Here is a 14,549-nt window from a genome sequence, read left to right on the forward strand (position 1 = left end):
TTTAGTACAAAACTAACAAAATAGGTACAATGTCTGTATAGGGAAATGATATAACTCTGATTAAAGCAATCAAAGAAAAGCTAAATAAATGCAGAGATATTTCATGTTCGTAAATGGAAACACTCAACATTGTCAAAATGCTTGTTCTATCCAACTTGATCTGCAGATTCAATGCAATCTCATTCAAAATCCTACCAAGTTACTTTATGGACATCAACAAACTGATGATCTAAAGTTTATACAGAGAAGCAAAAGATCCAGAATAGCCAACACAAATATTGAAGGAAATAAAAATATATTTGGAGGACTGATGCTACCCAACTTCGATAGATACTCTAAAGCTTTGATAATCAAGACACTCTGGTATTAGTGAAGCAATAAGCAAATAGATCAATGGCAGAGAATAGAGAGCCCAGAAATACACCAATATAAAATCAGCTTGTCTTTGACAAAAGAGCAAAGGCAATACAATGGAGAAAGTTTCTTTAACAAATGAAGCTGGAACAACCAAACATCCACATGCAAAGAAATTTACTTAGACACAAACCTTTATACCCTTCACAAACATTATCTCAAAATGGATCATAGACCTAACCATAAAATGAAAAATTATGAAGTTTTTAGAAGACAACGTAGAAGAAAACCTAGATGACCTTAGTGTGTTTTTAGATATAGCAACGAAGACATGATCCATGAAAGAAATAACTGATAAGCTGGACTTCATTAAAATCAAAAGCTTCTGTTCTATCAAAGACAATTTCAAGAGAATTAGAAGACAGTTACCTACTGCAAGGAAGTTTTTGCAAAAGACACATGTGATAAAGGAATTTTATATAAAGTAGGGAAAGAACCCTTAAAATTCAATAGGAAAGAACAAACTACCTAATAAAAAAATGGGCTAAAGTCCTTAAAAGACACTTCACCAAAGGTGATATACAGATGACATATAAGTTTATGAAAAGATGCTCCACATCATACATCATTTGGGAAACGCAAATTAAAACAACAATGAGATATCACTCTATACTCATTAAAATGGCCAAAATCCAGAACACTGACAACACCAAAGGCTGACAAAGGGATGTTGTAACAGGAGCTCTCTTACATTGTTGTTGGGAGTGCAGAATGGCACTTTGGTAGAGAGCTTGGCAACATCTCACAACACTAAACATACTCTTACTGTGTGATCAGTGATCACATTCCTCGGTATTTATCCAAGGGAATTGAAAACACACGCACAGATGTACAATGGCTGATTCTAGCAGCTTTGTTCATAATTGGCAAAACTGGGAAACAACCCAGCTAACCTTTAGTAGGTGAATGGGTAAATAGTGATATATCTGTGAAATATTAACAGTGAAATATTATTCATCACTAAAAAGAAATAGGTATCAAGTCATGAAAAAACATGGTAGAACTTTAAATGCATATTACTAAGTGAAAGAAGCCAATCTGAAAAGGTTTCACGCATACTGTTTGATTTCAACTACATGACATTGTAGAAAAGACAAAACAATAGAGATAATAAAAGGATCAATGGTTGCCAGGAGTAGAGGCGGAAGAGAGACAGGGAATGAATAGGCAAAGCACAGAGGATTTTTAGGGCAGAGAAAATACTCTGTATGATATTATAATGAAGGATATATGTAATCGTATTATATATGTAATATACTTGACCAAATTCACAGAATGTATAACATCAGGAAGAAACCTTAAAGTAAACTATAAGCTTTGGATGATTATGGTGTTCCAATGTAGGTTCATCCTTGGTAAAATGTACCATTCTGATGAATGGTGTTAATCATGGGGGACACTAGGCTTGTGTACAGGGAGGAGGTTTATGGGAAATCTCCATACCTTCCCTTGTTTTGTTATAAATGTAAAACTGTTCTGAAAGAAATGTAAAAGTGTTCTGAAAAAACTGTTTATAGGAAATCTCCATACCTTCCCTTGTTTTGTTGTAAATGTAAAACAGTTCTGAAAACTGTTCTTAAACTAATTTATAGGTAATAAAGTGAGAATCAGGAAAGTTAAATCATCTCCTAGTAAATATTATAGGTAATGGGTGGCTGAGTCAGCATTTGAACATAGGCTGCCTTAGTGTCAATGTACACACCTTTCTGCTATTCTACATAATTACTGGTTATAATGAGAGATTTTAAACTGGTTAATTGAAGAAGTCATTATTCCTTGAAGAAATTGCCCACAAAGGAGCAAATGAGATATATAGTTAGCATGTCATAAAACTAGGACTTTCAGTCTGATTGATTCAGCAACAAATATTTCCCACAGAGAAGGACTCTTTCACTGTGCTGGCATTCCTCAATGTGCAAATACACAGAATTTTAACCCACTGAGCCACCCAGGTGCCCCCAAATACACAGAATTTTAAACAAAGTTTCTAGTTAGATAAGGTTTTCTGAATTAATTGAAGTAACCATGCCAGTTAGTACATTCAGCTACAAAATATTACATTGCACTAAAAAAGTTTTAAGGCATTTTCTACAGTAAATGTTTTAAATAGTTCTTCCAACAGAGAGCTAATCTTGATTATGTCTGAAAAAACTAAGATGATTATCAAGTATCCTGGTCATAAAAATAAGTCATGTTATCAAAAGCCTAGAAAAATGTGCTCTCCTTGGGAGGAAATTAGCAATGATCCAATGTAAGAAATAGTCTTTTGAAGATAAAATAAGAATTTTAAAAACAAAGATCCTCTGAGTGCTATCACACTGAGATCTGAGGAAGGACAAAATTATGGATCTATCAAAATTCTCCAAAGAGCTCATGATCTGTTAAAGAAGTCCCCATGTTGATTATTTGTCAATGTGGGGATTGCAAAATGTCAGTTACTACACATACCCGTTTCTGTGAATGTTTCCCTGACTTGAGAAAGGCTCTCCAGAAATAGGAATCACCAGAATCTTCCTTTTATTCACTGGCATTTAAATTAATCTTTTGAGAAAAGATGGGAAATAAAACCTTTGCCAGTATATGAATGCATGAGGAAGAGTGTAGGATTATGAGAGAAAGAAGTGGGGCGCCTGGGTGGCTTAATGGGTTGAGTGTTAGACTTCAGCTCAGGTCATGATCTCGGGTTCCTAGGATTGAGCCCCACATCAGGCTCCCTGCTTAGTAAAGAGTCTGCTCCTCTGTCTCTCCCTGCCCCTACCCCCACTAGTGTGCAATCTCTTTCTCTCTAAAATAAATAAATAAAGATCTTTAAAAATTTTTTAAAAAGGAGAGGAAGAAATTGGACCAAGCCCTGGGCAACTGCCATGACTAGTTTAAATAAAAAAGTAGAAGAAAAATCCAGAGAAGGAGGCTGAGAAGCAATGGCCAGAGATGTAGAAAATCAGAGGAGTGGGTAGTGATGGAATCCCCAGGTGTCAAGTTTTACAGAAGAAAACATGGTAAACTGTGTCAAATAAGGAGAAGCCAGGTGGAATGAAAGCAGCAGACCATGAGTTTATCTTAATAGAAAATGTCTCTGGAGATTTTAGAGAGAGTCATTTTGGTTGGAATCATGAGGAATGGAAGCCAGATGGAGAGTGTGGAGGGACAAAGGGGATGTGATAAAGCAGAGGCAGTGAACATTGAGAACGTTTTTGATAAGTTTGGCTGTAAAAGGAGGAAAAATGGTTGTGGGAATAGAGTGCAGAATTGAAACTTTTTTTTAAGATAGGAAAGGTTAGGACATATTTAAATGCTGATGGGATAGGTCAAACCAGAAAATGTAGGATGAGGAACTAATCAGTAGGGTAGATTTTTTTTTTTTTAGAAAGTGAGACAGGATGGAATATCAGGTACACCTGGAAATGCCTTGAAGAAAGAAACACACCTGGGAACAAGGAGAAGAGGACAAGTGAAGAGGCTGGCAATTCTGGTCATGTCGGAAAATGAGGGTATTTCTTCTGGTGACTTCAATTTTGTTAAGGAAAACAGAGAGTAAGAGTATTGTTGACAATGCAAGAACTAGAGAAGTAGCAGTATTCTTTTTCCTGATCCTTTCTCCTCGATTACCTCCATGATGGCACAGATTCTAATAATTAACTATTTAACAACATAACCTGGTGATCGTCTGATGGGATTTTTGTGTCCTGATTTGCAAATGAACTAAACCTTGAAATAGGAGGTTATAAATTATGCTTGACATCACACTCTAGTAATGGATTCAGTGTGTTTAACTTTCAAAAAGGTATCTTCCAAATAAATCGTGGGTTAGAAGAGGTCTTTTATCGGAGGCATGTTCTGGTAAGTTCAGTAAGTATCAACTTGTTAAAAGAACGTGCCCTGATATTGGAGATAAAGGAAAACAAAACAATGCCTCTGGTAGCTTTAAAAATCAGCTAATTATAACAGAGATGAGTTTCATTACGGAGACCAATTTAATAAGAAGCACAGGGGAGCAATGTTAACTATGGAAAATCTTTGAACTAACACAGAGGAGCCTTTTAAATTAATCTGTGAGGGTCAGGAAAAAGAAAATTAGTCTGGTTAGAAAAAAATGACAGTGAACAACAAGTAGGAAAAGGAAATGGAAGATCTATTAAGCTCTTCTTTCGCTTCTGTTAATGAGGGCAAGATGCCAAGAGGCAAAATTTCTAGCTACATAGACAAGAAACTGGATAATGGACAGGTAAGGGGGAAAAAAATTCTATCTATCCACCTATGCAGAGAGGGGGAAAGGGACAGACAGCCAAACAAATCTGGCACATATGTGCAACATAGTAACAGGGTTTTAAAAGTAATACTAAGCATCACAAAATAAGGGAAGCAATGAACAACTGTGAATAATGAAATGATTTTTCAAAAACCTTATTTAATAAGAAACTGGCCTCCTTTTTTAAAGCATGGGAAACACACACACACACACACACACAAACCATACCGTTCATGAGATGTAATTAACTTCACACAGGGTTTTCTGAAAGTAAATAAATGAAAACCGAGCTGTGGCTTGCACTAAATATGCATTAGGTCAAAATAACATGAGAGGAAATCAGCCATTATAGAGAAGAAAGTCACATTTAAGACTTTGTCATGTTAGTGAGGCATTACTAGGAATATAATCTATGTATCAGCAGGAGTCTTCTACTCTTGAGATCTAAACAGGTCCAGACTTTTGCACGGTGTGGAAATCCAAAGTTTTCCCATTCCTGGAGGTCAAATCTGTTTCTGGATCTGCTGTCTCTAACATCAGGTTGACTGAGGCATAAAAATAATCTCTATCGTCAAGCCAATTTGTCCGTCCATTTGTGAGTGTTCGCTTTAAGATGGTATGGCATGGGCAAGCTAAGGAATGTCTTTAGTGTAGAAATGCGGATAGTTTATGTTGAGTCTTCAATATATGTCTTCATAGAAAATCCTTCAGGCACCTTAATTTTTCCACTGGCTGTTTTACTTCCTATTCTACAGCACATATCACAATTTCCTCTTTCTACACTCTGCTCTCCTCCCTCCTTTCTTTGCTTCCCTATCTTCCCCACCTCTCCCTCTCAGAAACAAAAGAAATTCCTCTATAATTCTCCTAAGAGCAATTTGACCAGACTCTTTTGTGGCTTTCATTTTGCTGAACACCACACACCACAGGGCCCCGCCTTCTACCCAGTGGCTAATGAAGTCATTTCCTCAAAGGTAGTTTCCTCCCCAAATGGCATATTGGTGCCAATTGTTAAGAAAATAAGCCCAATACATAAACTCCACTAGGACTTCAAAAGTGTGCCTTTGTCACAAAGGAAAACAACCAATTGCTTGAAAATCCCATGTCATATAAGGTGTAATATCCATGTAACCTGTAATTATGGAGACTAAAGGCCGTTGTGGAATAGGTAGTTCCTATGAGGGAATTTTTCCACCTTAGGAAATTCTTGGTGGCATTGGCAATCACATATTAGAAAGCTTTCAAAAATAAGACTTGAGAGAGGATTGTATTTCCCGGTGGGGATAATTTCCTCTGGATAGCTGGAGCTTACACTTTCATTAGCACAAAGTCCCCCTCTGTCTGCCTCAGTAGAGATACAGGAACAAACAACAGCTGGCCAAGGACCCGCCATACAAAGGGCTATATCAGGACCAGGCTGATTGCCCATTCTATTGCTGGTCATGAGTTCTTCATGCCTTTTAATCCTGCTTACCTCAGGTTTCACAGCAATGAAGACTCCTGACACATTCCACGTCCTTTCTTTCCTTACTATATGGTCTCCAGGAAGGGATTTCCCTGTCATCCAGAAATTCTATATTGGATGTGCTCTTCCTTAAATCACAGGGCTTCTCTATGCTGCTCAGAATTCCTATGAATGACATTCAGAATCTATCTTTTGTATAGGACCTGATTTTTTTTTCTTTCTCAAATTTTTAAGATTATTTTTTGTCCTTATTTGCCTTTCTTTATTCGTATAGCTGCAAATTCAATGGGTCTTTTTTTTTTCTTTTCCTTTTCTTTTTTTTGGGGGTGGTGCAGAGAGGAAGGGAGGGCCAGAGGGACAGGAAGAGAGAGAATCTCAAGCAGACTCGATGCCCAGCGCAGAGCCTGATGTGGGCTCAATCTCACAACCCTGAGATCATGACTTGAGCTGAAATCAAGAGTCAGATGTGTAACTGACTGAGTCACCTAGGCACCCCCAGTGAGTCATTTTAATCTGGAAACCTGTGTCCCTCAGTTCTAGGAATTTTTTTGGTTTAAGTCATTTTCATACTTTCCTCTGTATTTCTTTCTGGAATTTATATCATTCAAATATTGGACCTCCTACACAGATCCTTAAATTTGTTTTAATTTTCATCTATTGTCCATTTCCTTTTTACCATTTTCAGAAATATTTTCCTGACTTAACCTTTCACACCTCCTATTGATTCTTCTAGTTCTCATATATTTTCAGTGTCCAAAAGCCCATTCTTAGGCTTGGTAATTCCTTTTAATACCATTCTATTTTTGTCTTGTGGATTCAGTATCATCTTGCACCTCTGTGAAGATCCTATTAAAATATCTTTTGAAGTTTCTTGATCCTCCTTACATTTTCTATTTTATTTATTTTATTTTAAAGATTTTATTTATTTATTTGACAGAGAGCACAAGCAGGGGAAGCAGCAGAGGGCTCTTGATCCCAGGACCCTGGGATCATGACCTGAGCTAAAGACAGATGCAACTGAGCCACCCGTGTGCCCCTACATTTTCTATTTTTTTTTAAATAGTTTTTTTTTTCTTGTTGTATTTCATGTTCAGAGTTCTATTTGCATGAGCAGAATTAGTCACTGGTGGACATCACTTAACAATAAGCTGAATTTTTCATTGAAGGGCGCACAAATATCAGTATTTCTCTGGGTTGTTTTTTCCACCACTGGCAGATTTTTCCCTGAGAGTGATTCTCTATTCTCCCACCTGGTTATGTACAAGAGAAGCTGGGAGAATTTTCATATTGTTTGGGGAAAGATTTCAACATTCCTAGATAGGGAAGTTCCAGTCTTCTGTAGTATGAGGACAGGGTACCGATTGGCTAAAGACTGGAGAAGATGTGAAAAGCTGTTTCATAAACGAATTGCCAACTGATTTTTCAGAGATCCCTAAGACTTAAAGTTACCAAGTTCTTCCAGGGTTCTGAGACATGAATCATCTTGTTCCTTGTCTGCTTGCCCCTCACACTTTCAATTTACCTTTTCTAGATGGCTACATCAACAACCACAGTCCATCCATTTCTCATCTTTCAAAAGCTTGTTGGAATTTCATCATTATTTTTCTGGGTTTATCACTCTTTAGAAAAAACTTCTTTTGCTATCTTTTCAATGGTGTTATAAAATGGATGGAAGTAACCACTTGTGTCTGATAGACCTCATTAACTAAAGATATAATTTTCTCTGCAGTCCTTATAATCTGACTTCATTCCTATCATTTCAGTGAAATTACTTCCATAATGGTCATAACCAACTATACTATATTGCTATATACATTGGGGATTGTGTTGACCTCATATTCCTTGATATTTTGGCATATAATACAACTGGTTACTCCTTGAAATTCTCCTTTTAGGGGTTGAATGATCCCACATTCTCCTGGTTTTCTTTTACTTCCTCATCTGGTCCTCAATCTTCCTCATTTGCTCTTCCTTTTTTTGCCATCACCTTTAAATGTTCAAGTACAAGTCACCAGATCTGTAGTCAACAAGATGGAGACCCAGAAGAGTCTATGGTACAGTTCCAATGTGAGTCCAGGAGAGCTGATGGTGTAAGTTCTAGTCTGAAAGCTGGTAGTCTTGAGACACAATGAAGTTTGATGTTTTAGTTTGAGTGCGAAGGTTGGAAAAGACTGATATTCCAGCTCAAGTAGGCAGGAATTTCCTCTTACTCATGAGAGAGTCAGCCTTTTTGTTCTGTTTAGGCCTTCAACTAATTTGATAAGGTCCACCCACATTAGGAAGGGCAGTCTCTTTACTCAGTCTACCTAATCAGATATTAATCTCATCCAAAAATACCCTCACAAAGTCAGAATAGTGTTTGACAAGATATCTGAGCACATCATTGCCTAGTCAAATTGACATGTAAAATTAACCATCACAATTGGTTAATCAAGAAATCTCAGTCATATTAGACAGTCATAAAATAGATACATATTAAACTGGAACTTTGAATTTTACATCAAACATATAAATACATATTTACTTACCTTCCTTTTATAGTAGACCCTAAGCATTTTTTTTTTTTTTAATATGAATCTGGTGACTGGAGTTCCAGATAGTCTTTTTCACAAAACTATACTCATAATTCATCTACATTTTCATATACTTCTACATAATTCATCTATATTTCCTAGTGTGTTTCAAGTGAGAAAAAGATCTTAAAGCTAAAAGCAAAATTTTTTTAGGCCTTAAAAGTTTTTTTTCCCTAATTCTTTATAATTATTTGATTGGATCTCATTATAAAAAGCAATTTGCTTTCTGAAGTATTTAATTTAGTCTTCACAGCAGTAACATTTTTCTTTTACAACCTGTCATCTTGGGTAATATGTAGTTGTCAAGTTGTATTAACATGTAGTTGTTATAGTATTACAATGACAAGGTTTCAAATCAAACACAATTGAGTCTAGGGAAGCATACAACTCAGCTGATGGGAGCACAGGTACAAGGATAGAATGGGGACTGGTATGGCCGTGCAGAGGGTCAGTTTGCTGTGGGAATCAGCCAGTATAATTCACAGAGAGAGGGTAGAGAGTCTGTTAATCCGGAGAGTTCCCTCAGTGGAAGCCTTAGTGAGTTGCTCCCCATATCATCAGACTAAAATGACATTAAACGTTAACATCTGTTTGCATCAGATTTATTTGAGAGTTCCCAAAGGACATAGGTCACCAGAAAAATAAAATAAACAAGAGTAAGATAATCTATTTCCAGAATTTTCTAGGAACTTTCTTGACTCCTTTGGTTTATTCATCAGTTCCTATTTTCATAATTGCTTTCAAATATGTAATCTAAAAATGATAATTCTTACTGAAGTCTCTCTGAGTTATTGGCTTTGGTATCTCAAGAGTAAAATCATATGCTGTTTTATTGAAATGCCTACTTTTATTATAACAACTACTTTTTTAGAACAAGTAAAATTCTGCTCTATTTCATTCAGATGATAAAATAATCAGTGCTGCACAGTGAAGGCAATTCAGAAATCAGTACTTTGATGCATAATGCCATGTAAAGGCAAGCCCCATTTTTACTTTTATGTAGTGATAAAACACAGCTCAACATTTTCATATGACAAATTGATATATAAAGAAATACTATTACTTTTGCTAATTACCTCAATATATTTGTGAATCAAAGTAACAAAAGTCTTTAAAAGTTAAGCTTTGGGAAATGATAAAAGAAAAAGACTAATTTTTAATAATTTTTTTCTGAATACCTGAAAAGATACTGCTGTGTTATACAAAGCCATCAGGGACTGTGTTAAACACTCTAGTGACAAATTAGTAACATTTATGCTAAGTGATTTGTCACATTTTCTTTCAATAGTATAACTTATTAGAGGCAAAAATGTGTGCTATTTATGGGAGGGCTCCAGGGTCAGAAGGCCTCAATTTGAATCTCAGCTCCACGTCTTCCTATCTAGCTGAACTTGTGTGATTATTTAAGTCCCTAAAGTGTTAGTGTTGCCAAATGCTGGATCTTCAAAAATTCCACCAAAACAACCTGTTGAAAAGGTAAATCTGAATTTATAGCTTACCTCAGTAAGGGAGAACACTGCTTTGACCATGAATTAGTAGCCTCTTGGAAGGAAGAGAGCAAAGTTGTGATATGAAGTTTCGGTATTTGGTTTAAGGCAAGTCTTTCAAGGCAAGGGATGGCTTTTAATTAGGATGGGATAAAGATCACAGCAGAATGCTTTAGGATTTGTGGGTACAGCAAAATGAGGGCTTTGAGGTAAAGGTATGGAAAAATCAGAAAGCAAAGAATTATTTGACGCTATCTATTGAAAAGCCAAACAGTCTTATGTTCATTAAAAATGGATTTTTTCAGGAAGTTCCTGAAAGGAACATTAAAGTTATTTTTAACTTTTATCTCTCTGGACAAAAATTTCCTGCAATAGTTAAGACTTTGTGATAAAGACAGTGGCAGAGTAAAATCATGATAATGTCAATAGTCAAATATGTTTGTGAGGTGGAGCGAGTAGATGGTTTTGATTCTTAGTTTCCATTGGCAAAATGGGAATAATAATAGCATATTTATGGGTGATTTGCTAAGTAAGTATTAACAAACCTTCAAGAAGGAAACTGTATGAAATGGAAGGAGAAAGGCTCAGAGTTGGTCAAATGTAGATTTACTTCTAAGTTAGAACTTTGTGGTAAATATGATTCTGTTTTGGTGATCTTTAGAGTGATACTTCTAACAGGAGCATTGTGGGAATTATATTAAGTAATGAATGAGAGTCTCAAACATTGAACATGCAAGTTGACTCAGTGAAAAGCAGCAGAAGTGACTTAAATTCTCAAGTGTCAAGTGGAGAAATACCTCATATGCAACCTCAGGCTTCAGCCATACCTCTCCAGGCAAATTCTGCTTGCCTGCAGTATCTTCCCCTTTGGCTTTCCAGCAACCAGTAAAAGCATTTAATAACCATGGCTCTAGTTCTCCAGGTACCAAAAGAAACCATGGCTCTCACTCTCCAGGTACCAAAGAAACAACAGCTCATACCAACCACCTCCCCAGCCGGGCCCTCCCATGGCTCAGAGTACACAGTCCCGGCAAATCTTCCCAACAATATCAACAGCCCTACTTCAACCAGATCTGCAGGAACAACCACAGTGAGAGGTGGCTTGCTGAGACCCACTTCCCCTTCTCCTGGGGGTATACCAGTGCCTCACAGTAAACTTGCACAACCTACTCGTGGACCCTTGCCAGCTCCTAAAACCTGTGGTCACCTGAAAGAGGACAGTTGGAAGGATGCCTGTTATTGACGAGCAGAGGTAAGAATGCAGAGGTCCACAGCTTCATGAATACCCCTTCACTAAGCTAAAAGACAACTTTTATATGCACACTGTTCAGATAAGGCTTGGAATTTATAAAATCCCAGCCCTCTCTGTCATAAGTAGCACAAACTGACAGAGATGATCAAGAAGCAGGGGTGTTGGGGCGCCTGGGTGGCTCAGTGGGTTAAGCCGCTGCCTTCGGCTCAGGTCATGATCTCAGGGTCCTGGGATCGAGTCCCACATCGGGCTCTCTGCTCAGCAGGGAGACTGCTTCCCTTCCTCTCTCTCTGCCTGCCTCTCTGCCTACTTGTGATCTCTGTCAAATAAATAAATAAAATCTTAAAAAAAAAGAGCAGGGGTGTTTTTGGTTTTTGTTTGTTTGTTTTTTGTTTATTAAATTTTGGTGGGGGGTTTTAAAGTTGGTTTTTTGCTTTGTTTTGTTTTGTTTGTTTTTTAGATTTTATTTATTTATTGTCAGAAAGAGAAAGCACAAGCAGGGGGAGCGGCAGGCAGAGGGAGAAGCAGGCTCCAGGGAGCCTGATGCAGGACTGGATCCCAAGACCCTGGGATCATGACCTGATTCAAAGGCAGATGCTTAACAGACTGAGTCATCCAGGCGTCCCAAGAAACGTTTTAAATGACATTTGACATTAGATGGATTTGGTTACCGTACAGTCACTGTCACAGAATCACTTTTAGTTGTGTTTAATAGAAACTAAGCTAATTTTTAAATATTTGACAGAGGCCAATATCTGGACAAAAACTAAAGGATAGCAAAGAAAAATGTTCATTAATAAATAAGAAAATACCTTTGTGCAGAAGCAAATGGTGACTTCAAGTTATCCAAACTTCACACTCAACCTATGTTGGTGTATAAATAGTATTAATAAATATTTGTGTTAATGAGAAAAAAATAATATATAAGAAAATAATACATGGAAGATACATGTTTCAGGCAGGAAGCCATTCCAATGGGGAAATCAAAGAGGGTTTGATGTAGGGAATGATTGTTAAGGATAAGGAACCTACAGAGAATGTTGAGGAGACAGCAGGAAGTCCCAAAGGAGAGCTCTACTGGAGCATGGTAAGGACTGTATCCCTTGGAGAGAAGCCACCTGACAAGCGCTGAGGCCATCTGTAAAGGAACACAGGTGCTCCTGAACCAGGCAGAGAGCAGCAGGAATAAATCCCTGACCTCTTCCTCCTCTCACTCTCCAATCTCCTGCATTGCATTTGTCAAACCCAACTAAATGACAGAGGGCAGATGAGTCTGAATAGTGCAGACTTCCAGGTTAGCTTCTTGGGGCATGGAGCAGGATGGGGAAGAGCAAAAACTATGTCACAAGAGGCCCACACACAGAATAACCAGCCTCAGTGGGAACCTTATAAAGTCTGAGTTCCCCCACTGTGACCCATTTATGAATGATGATAATGTTGACATAGAGGTATATGTCAGTATAGTACTAAAGAAACCTCTGTATGTCTATTTTGAGGGAAACAAGTTTAAGCACTAACCACGTACAATCCTTGGTTAATGTAAGGATGTTTACCAAATGGCCCTGCTTACTCTATAATGGGACTGATACTCTATCTACCTGTGAGCAAATCAGTGTGTTAAGAGTATACAGTGTCGGGGCGCCTGGGTGGCTCAGTGGGTTGAGCCGCTGCCTTCGGCTCAGGTCATGATCTCAGAGTCCTGAGATCGAGCCCCGCATCGGGCTCTCTGCTCAGCAGGGAGCCTGCTTCCTCCTCTCTCTCTGCCTCTCTCTCTGCCTGCCTCTCTGCCTGCTTGTGATCTCTCTCTGTCAAATAAATAAATTTTAAAAAAAGAGTATAGAGTGTCCATTTGGATCAGAAACAAAATGTCCTTTCAGTTTCAGAATCCCCCTTAATAAAACCTTTTGGGTGTTTTTTTTTTCTTTTTAAACTTGGGGCAAAAAAGAATTGGTTGAACACAAATGAACTCACATTATGGAATAAACATACCAAAATATACAAGTCTTATATGAGTGGGTTTGATGGCAATGACACTATTACCAAAGCATTATCATAGGGCACACTGAAGAGCCTGGTCAGAAGCTTTTGGAATGACTTTCAGGAACTCCTTTGTGTCTTGATTCAGTGTTATTCTCAATCTCAATTAGAATCTTGACCTGTTTCATATGGGGTGACCATTTACATGTACCAATGCTTATGGTTGATTGCAGACCCCTCTCAGACACACATAGTTCATTAACCTTACTTCTCTCTTTTTTTTTCTTAAGATTTTACTTATTTATTTGAGAGAGAGAGAGCATGAGAGTGAGAGAACATAAGCAGGGGGAGTAGCAGAGGGAGAGAGAGAAGCAAACTTCCCACTGAGCAGGGAGCCTGACATAGGGCTTGATCTCAGGACCCTGAGATCATGACCTGAGCTAAGACAGAGACTTAACTGACTGAGCCCACCAGGTGCCCCTAGCCTTATTTCTCTTGCCGTATAAACTCCTTTTGACTATTCTTGTATGTCCACGAATATCCTCTGAAAATGCTTGTTTCTGCTGTATAGGAAGGTATGAGACTATGCCTTACTCCCACCATTGCCTCCCGACAACAGTTTTAAGCAAGAAAAAGAGTATCTTCTAGAATGAGTCTATTCAGTTGGTTCAAAGTCAGTTCCTTTTGTCGTTGGTTGTTTCTCATTGCAAAAATGTTCACACCGTTGGATCCAAGCTTGACCTACTTTCCTGAATGGGACTTTAACAATTGAAAGTTCCTTTGGATCAGCATTTCTGAACCTTGTTTTAGTCTTATGTAGAAAATGTTGAGGGGCACCTGGCTGGCTTAGTCTGCAGAGCATGTGACTCTTGATCTCAGGGTTATGAGTTCAAGCCCCATGTTGGGCATGGAGTCTACTTAAAATAAAAATTAAGAAATATATATATATATGTATATATATATACACACATATATATAATATATATTAAGAATATAGATAGAGATAGGTAGATGATAGATAGATTGATAGATAGATAAAGAAAATGTTGAAAAGAGAATAGATCATGGAAAGATCCTTAAGAATAGTCACCCCTTTAGAAAAATCACTTATCTATGTTCTGGGCATTTTATA

General features: G+C 37.6%; 1 pseudogene; it reads left to right on the top strand.

The window, feature by feature from the left end:
- The first annotated feature begins 4,585 nt into the window (after nucleotides 1-4,585).
- Nucleotides 4,586-11,431, top strand: LOC116863390 (annotated as a pseudogene).
- The last annotated feature ends 3,118 nt before the right edge of the window (nucleotides 11,432-14,549 follow it).

The sequence above is a fragment of the Lontra canadensis genome, unplaced genomic scaffold (genome assembly GCF_010015895.1).
Source record: "Lontra canadensis isolate GAN:19392208 unplaced genomic scaffold, GSC_riverotter_1.0 scaffold1043, whole genome shotgun sequence".
In the NCBI taxonomy this organism is placed as follows: domain Eukaryota; kingdom Metazoa; phylum Chordata; class Mammalia; order Carnivora; family Mustelidae; genus Lontra; species Lontra canadensis.